Source organism: Pan troglodytes, chromosome 9 (assembly GCF_028858775.2).
Source record: "Pan troglodytes isolate AG18354 chromosome 9, NHGRI_mPanTro3-v2.0_pri, whole genome shotgun sequence".
Lineage (NCBI taxonomy): Eukaryota > Metazoa > Chordata > Mammalia > Primates > Hominidae > Pan > Pan troglodytes.
In genome coordinates, this window is record NC_072407.2 from 5,587,487 (window position 1) to 5,595,336 (window position 7,850).

Sequence of the window (7,850 nt, forward strand, 5' to 3'; positions counted from 1 at the left end):
TAGCCAGGCATGGTGGCACATGCCTGCAATCCCAGCTACTCAGGAGGCTGAGGCACAAGAGTCCCTTGAGCCCCAGAGGCGGAGGTTGCAGTGAGCCGAGATGGCGCCACTGCACTCCAGCCTGGGCGACAGAGCAAGACTCCGTCTCAAAAAAAAAATTTTTTTTTTTACAAAATATGGCTGAGGGATTAAAGAATAGCTAAATAAATGGAAAGATACATTTTGTTCATGTTAAGACTCAATATCTTTAAGATGTTAATTCTCCCCTTATTGGTCTAGAGAGTCAATACAACTCCAACCAAAATCCCAGTGGCTCTTTTTAAGGGATTGATAAATTGTTGCTAAAATTCATATGAAAATGCAACAGATCTAGAAAATCCAAAACAACTTTGAAAAAGAAGAATGGCCGGGTGCGGTGGCTCACACCTGTAATCCCAGCACTTTGGGAGGCCAAAGCAGGTGGATCACCTGAGGTCAGGAGTTCGAGACCAGTCTGGCCAACATGGTGAAACTCCATCTGCACTAAAAAATACAAAAAAATTAGCCAGGCATGGTGGCGTGTGCCTGTAATCTCAGCTACTTGGGAGGCTGAAGCAAGGGAATTGCTTGAACCAGGGAGTTGGAGGTTGCCGTGAGCTGAGATCGCGCCATTGCACTCCAGCCTGGGTGACAGAGTGAGACTGTCTCAAAAAAAAAAAAAAAAAAGAAAGAAAGAAAAAGAAGGATACAATTGGAAGAGTTATGCTAATTTATTTCAAGAGATATTATAAAATTACAGTCATCAAGCCACTGTGGCACTGATGATGTCAATATCAACAGTAGGTCGGCAGGACAACATAGAGGACAGAAACCGATTCACAGATACGTGGTTAATTGTGGTTAAAAAATGCATAGCATAAAATGTACCACCTTAATCATTTTTTCTGAGACACAGTCTTACTCTGTTACCTAGGCTGGAGTGTGGTGGCATGATCATGGCTCACTGCAGCCTCAACCTCCTGGGCTCACGTGATCCTCCCACTTCTGCCTCCCGAGTAGGTGGAACCACTGTGCTTGGCTAACCGTTTTTTTTTTTCTTCTTTTTTCTTTTAGTAAGACACAATGTCTCACTATGATGCTCAGGCTGGTCTTGAACTCCTGGGCTCAAGTGATCTTCCTGCCTCGGCCTCCCAAAGTGGTGTGAGCTACTGCACCAGGCCTTAATCATTTTTAAGCGTATATTTAAGTAGTGTTAAATATATTCACAATGTTGTGCAACCAATCTCCAAAACTTTTTCATCTTGCAAAGGTGAAACTCTGTACCATTAAACAACAACTCCCCATTTTCCCTCCCCTAGTCGCTGGTAACCGGCATTCTACTCTCTGTTCATATGAATTTGACCACTTAGGAAACCTCATGTTAGTGGAGTCAGATAGTATTTGTCTTTTAGTGACTGACTCATTTTATGAAGATGAACCCCTAGATTCATTCACGCTGTAACATGTGTGAGAATTTCCTTCCTTTTTAAGGCTGAATTATGTCCCACTGTAAGCATGTTTCACATTTATTTTTCTGCTCACCAGTCGATGGACATTTGGGTTGGTTTAACCTCTTGGCTGTTGTGAATAATTCTTGATGAATTAATTTTTAACAAAAGAGTCAAGGCAATTCAGCTGAGAAAAGATGGTCTTTTCAACAAATGGTGCTATGACAATTGTATATCCACATGCAAAACAATAACTTTGATCAGTATTTCACATCATGAAAAAAATTAACTGAAAATTAATCATAGATCTAGGTATAAAAGTAAAAATATAAACATTAGTGAAGAAAACAGTAGAAAATCTTTGTACTCTCAAAGTAAAGATTTTCTAGATACAATAGGAAAAGCACAATCTATATGAGAAAAAAGAATAAATCGTACTTCATTAAGTAGAATAAACTTTTGTTCTTCTAAAGATGCTAAGAGAATAAAAAGGCAAGCCATAGACCAACAAAATATTTGCAAATTGTATATCCAATAAAGGATGTGTAAGTAGAATATATCAAGAACTCTTTAAACTCAACAGCAGGAAAACCAACAACCCAACTAAAAATGGGCAAAAGATTGGAACACACACTTCAAGGAAGACATAGAAGTGGCAAAGAGGTTGAGAGTGGTGGCTCATGGCTGTAATTCCAGCACTTTGGAAGGCTGAGGCAGGTGGATCACCTGAGGTCAGGAGTTTGAGATGAGCCTGACCAACATGGTGAAACTCTGTCTCTACTAAAAATACAAAAAAATTAGCCAGGTGTGGTGGCGGGCACCTGTAATCCCAGCTACTCAGGAGGCTGAGGCAGAAGAATCGCTTGAACCTAGGACGTGGAGATTGCAGTGAGCCGAGATCACGCCACTGCACTCCAGCCTGGGCGACAGAGTGAGACTCTATCTCAAAAAAAAAAAAAAAAAAAAGTGGCAAAGAAGCACCTGAAAGCACGCTCAGCACGTCCATCATCAGAGAAATGCAAACTAAAAGCACAGCAAGCTGCCACTGCATGCCTATTCCAGCACTACATTAAAAACAATGGCTATACCAATGGCTGCTGGGGACATGGAGGAACTGGATCTCCCATCACTGACGCTGGGAAAGCAAAATGGTGCAGCTGCTTTGGAAGACAGTTTTGTAGTTTCTGAAAAAGTTTTGTATTCTTGTTACTGAGTTTCTGAAAAGGTTAACACACACCTGCTGTATGATTCCTCTTCTAGGCCTTTCCCTGGGAAGTATGAAACGGCCTGTCCCTATGAAGGATGCCCATGGCTGCTTTATCTGTAATGGTCTCAGACTGGGAACAACCCCAATGTCCATCGATGTGGAAACAGATAATCCGTGTTATATCCAACCAGTGGAGGTCCAATCAGTCATGAAAAGGAGTGAATTATTCGCACACACAACATGAAAGAATCTCAAAGAAGCAGGCACAACATGACAGAGTAAACACTGTAAGAGATTCCATGTGTTCAAAACGTAAGGAGATATAAACTGACCTATCGTGTTAGTTGGTTCTTGCATTGCTCTAAAGAAATATCTGAGACTGGGTAATTTATTTAAAAAAAAAAGGGGGGGGCTTAATTGTAGGCTGTACAGGAAGCATGGTGGCTTCTGCTTCTAGGGAGGCCTCAGGAAACTTACAATCATGGCGGAAGGCAAAGGGGGACCTGGCAGGTCAGGTCACGTGGCTAGAGCAGGAGCAAGACGGGGGAGGGGAGGTGCCACACACTTTTAAACAAGTAGATCTCATGAGAACTCACTATGACGATGAGAGTTCCCAGTGGGGATGGTGCTAAACCATGAGAAACCACTCCCACGATCTAATCACCTCCCACCAGGCCCCACCTCCAGCATTGGGGATTACAATTTGACATGAGATTTGGGTGGGGACACAGATCCAAACTATATCACCTATGAAAACAGAAGGCAGGTCAGTGGGCTGCAGAGAGAGAGTGGAGGGAGAGGGCGGGAGGAAGGTAAGCGGCACTGGAGGCTTGGTGGGGTCTGTTTATTATCTCGATTGTGGTGATGCTTTTGGTGTCATTTGCAAAAGGCAAAACATATCAACTGATAACACTTTAGATAAATGCGGCTTGTTGTATGCAAATCATACTTCAGCTAGCTGCTGAAAGAGAGATGTATACCTACAAAACACCACACACACAGGAAGATGCCTGCGTAGTTAAGGGACTGGGGTACAAAGGTCAGCATTGAACCAGGGGCTGAGTTCTGCAGCAGGAGTGGGGCCCCACAGCAGGAAGCAAGCTGAATATACACAGAGACTGTTCGGACCATGCAATGGCACGGGTGGCCACAGCCACCAAGAGAGCCAGACCGGGGCCAGCAGTGCAGCAAGAGCTGCACCAAGGAGCTGCCCTGTCGAGGAGAAGTCTAGAAACTACAGCCAAGGACTGGCCCTGAATATATCATTCCGGAAGCAATTCCAAGGGAAGCCCAGCCTTGGCTGCTCAGCAAAGGTGACTCAGAGCAGCGGTCCATCCTGCCATGCACAGACTAGCAGCCCTCTCTGGGCAGAGGGACTTCAGGATGCACCAAATTCATGCACTTGGTTCAAGCAGTTTCAGAAAGTTGCAGTCTGCTTGCTCTCTCTCCCAGATGAGCTTTAGGCAAAGATGTTCTTTTGAGGCACCAGATATGTCCTCTCCTTGCTCATGGTCAAGATGGCTGAGAGCTGCTGCTGGGTACTGAAGCCCTTGACCACGTGGGCACTGCTCATGGGACGTCCTCAAAGCTGTCCCTGAAGGACGTCCCTGGAGAGCCGTCAGGGAGCCTGTCCACCTCCTACCTGGCTCGGCCAGCCCCAATTTCAGCACACAGGGTTCCTCCACCTCTCAGTCCTCATGAATGATGCTGCAATGAACATGCAACATGGGTGTGCAAATATCTCCTCAAGACCCTGCCTTCAATTTGATGTCATTCCTTTTTATGGCCGGATAATATTCCGTTGGATGGATGCAGCCCATATTTCATCAGCTGATGGACATGTACGTTAATCTCACATCGGGGTATTATTAATAATGCTGCTATGAACATTTGTGGACAGGTTTTTAATGTGGACACACTTTCAGTTCTCTTGGGCATATATGTGGGAGCAGAATTGCTGGGTCATGTGACAACTCTGTGTAACGTTTGGAACAACTGCCCGACTGTTTTCCACAGTGTCCTCACCATGTTACATTCCCTCCAGCGATGAATGAAGTTTCCAATTTCTCCACATCCCCACCAACACTTGCTGTTTTCCAGTTAAACAAAATTATTAATAGAGATTGTAGCCACCCTAGTGGGTGCATTTCCCTGATGGCTACTGATGTGGAGCATGTTTTTGTGTTGATCGGTCATTTGTGCATCAGCTTGGAGAAATGTCTACTCATATCCTTTGCTTTTTTTTTTTTTTTTGACAGAGTCTCACTCTGTCACCCAGGCTGGAGTGCAGTGGCGCGATCTCAGCTCACTGCAAGCTCCGCCTCCCGGGTTCACGCCATTCTCCTGCCTCAGCCTCCCAAATAGCTGGGACTACAGGCGCCCGCCACCATGCGTGGCTAATTTTTTTGTATTTTTAGTAGAGACAGGGTTTCACCGTGTTAGCCAGGATGGTCTCGATCTCCTGACCTCATGATTCACCCGCCTCAGCCTCCCAAAGTGCTGGGATTACAGGTGTGAGCCGCTGTGCCCGGCCCCTTTGCCATTTTTTAATTGAGCTGCTTGTCTTTTCGTTGTCAAGTTGGAATTGTTCTTTGTGTAATATAACCCCCTTTATATATGCCAGATACAAGTCTCTTATAGACAAGTGATTTGCAAATATGTTCTCCCATTTTGCAGATTGTTTTTTGGTTTTCTTGATGGTGTCCTTTGAAGCACAAAATTTGTTGATTTTGAGGAATTCAGTTTATCTATCTTTTTCTTTTGTTTCTGTGCTTTTTGGGTCATATCTAAGAAAACCAAGCTCAAAAAGATTCACCCCTATGTCTTCTCAGTGATTTATAGTTTGAATTTCTACGTCTAGGTCTTTAACCCACTTTAAACTAATTGTTCTATGTGGTATGAGGCACCTGTCTCTTCCTAGAGACCACTGCACTCCCCCTGTCCCTGAGAATGACTCCTGACTCCACTGCATACGAGTCCCTCTCCCCCACCTTCTGCCTGGAAAACTCCTATTCATCCCATCAAGGCCCAGCCCTGGGTTGCTCCTGGGTGGCTTTTTTCACTCTCCTTGGCAGCTTTAACTGCTGCCTGGGATGTGGGCTCAGGGCCAGTGCCCTGCAGGGCCCCTGTCATAGCCCTTCTCACCAGCACTGAGATTGGTCGCCTCCGAGTCTGGTGGGCCCGGGGCCGCCATGCAGGTGCACACAAGTGTTGCTGAGTGACTGGTGATCATACAGCCAACATTCGCGGTGACATTCATGCACCGGGGACTTCACAATTCCCCGGACTCGTCATAAGGGCTGCTCGGCCCCATCTTACAAATGGGGAAACTGAGCCTGGGGGGTTCAGTAACTTGCTGAGTTCACACAAACAGTGAGTGGATGGCTGGATGAGTTTGTAAAAGGAAGGTCGATTCTGCATGATGAAGCTAAATTGGAGCCCAAAATTCTCTCTTCCGGCCCCCAGTAGAATATTATGGGTGCACCCAAAGGAATGTAAAAAGACCAGATGCCCAGGACACGGGGCGGTGCCTGATGAAACAGCTGCATTAGAGAGTGACTTTGCAACTCTGGAGAGAAGCCACTGAAACCCAGCGCTCCTATAAATAGCAGCTCTTGCAAAGCATCGGGTGTGAATTTTCGTGGTGTTGGCAAATTCAGAGATTGAGAAATCCAGAGACGTTCATGTTCCCGGAGAAAGGAGTGGGGTGGGGAGGGAGGTTGCAAACAATGCCATCTTCAGGAACAAAACTCCTGCATAACGAAGCCCAGGTTTCTGTGTTTTCGTGGGTGTTCCCGGGCACCTTCGGGCAGGTGGCCCCAGGCGATGTTGTGTGTCTCTCCTGGCTGTGGACGAATGGACGCCTGGGGTGAGGCTGGGCCAGGGACCTGGGACTTGTGGGTGTCAGCTCCCATCCCGGGGTCCTCCCCCGCCGTCCTCCCCCTCCCCCGCCCTCTCTCCCACCCTCCTCCCTCCTCCCTCCTCCCACCTCCCCAGCCCTCTCCCACCGGCGTGCACCCCCCTCCCCCGCCCCGCTGCTCACCGCCCACCACTCCCCAGAGGCCGCTTGCTTCCCCGTCTTTGGCCCTGGGCCCCCAGTACCGCACGGTGCCCCCCTCACTTCTCCCCCGGAAGCGCATCCGTCAGGGAATCCGTCCTAAGGCTGTCCGCACTCGCTTCAGAGCCGCTTGCAAACGGCCGTCAATCCGTCATTGAGACGCGAAGACAAAGCGTCCCTGGCTCAGCCCTGAGAAGCAGCGGGACGACGGCGCGTTCCTGAGTTCCCGCCACGCGGGCGCCCGGCGAGGGCGGGGCGGGGAGGGCGGGGGAGCGGGGGGGGAGGGCGGGGGAGCGGGGGGGGAGGGCGGGGGAGCGGGGGGGGAGGGCGGGGGAGCGGGGGGGGAGGGCGGGGGAGCGGGGAGGGGAGGGCAGGGGGCCGGGGGGGATGGGGACAAGGTAGGGGTCGTGGGGCGCTGGCCTCACCCCAGGCCCTCAGGTGTCTCGAGATGGCCCGGGCTCCCAGCGCTCCCGGCGCTTACGCTAGAGCCTCCTCCTGTGCGAAACGCGTCCGTGCCCAGGCGCGGGGACCCTGCAGGGCTGTGGGTTCGCGCTGCCGCTGATCCTGCGTCTTCCCCCCCGCCCAGGCCCCGCGTCCAGCCCGCCCCGCCCGCGGTGGGAGACGCGCCCTCCAGGTGCGGGTGAGACGCGCGGACAGCGGGATGGAGAGGGTGAGACCTGTCCGGCCCCCGCCTCGCGATCCCGCTTCTCCAGGAAGAGGTGTCGCCGCCGCCCGGGGGTCCCCGTCCCTCCCTAGCCCGAACCCCCGGAGCCGCGGCCCCACCACCGCCTGGCACTCCCGGGAGCGCGCGGCCTCGGAGCTCCCAGCCCCGCGCAGCCGCCTGTCCCCGGCTGGGAATGGCGCCTCGCACGGGGTCCCTCGGAGGCCGCGAGGCTCCGCTCGGCGTGTTCGGAAGCCACCCCCAGCTCCCCCGGCAGCTTGGAGCCTCAGAAACGCGGGGCAGAGACGCGACACGGAGCCGCCTGGCACTGAGACTCCCCAGTGGCTGCGCCGCCTTCCCGGGGGCCCGAGGCGGGGGCGGGGGGCGCGCTCGCTTCTTCCCCTCGCGGGGGTCTTCCCAGCCCACCGGCCACGGCCGGTCCGTTCCAAGCGCGCTTTT

General features: G+C 50.7%; 1 long non-coding RNA gene across 1 annotated transcript; it reads right to left on the reverse strand.

Moving 5' to 3' along the window:
- Positions 1–663: 663 nt before the first annotated feature.
- On the reverse strand, positions 664–7,243 carry LOC107966986 (uncharacterized). Its single transcript, XR_001707074.4, has 3 exons — positions 7,156–7,243; positions 6,794–6,919; positions 664–6,518 (listed from the first exon to the last, which is right to left on the reverse strand). It is a non-coding gene; the product is annotated as an uncharacterized LOC107966986 (long non-coding RNA).
- Positions 7,244–7,850: the final 607 nt, after the last annotated feature.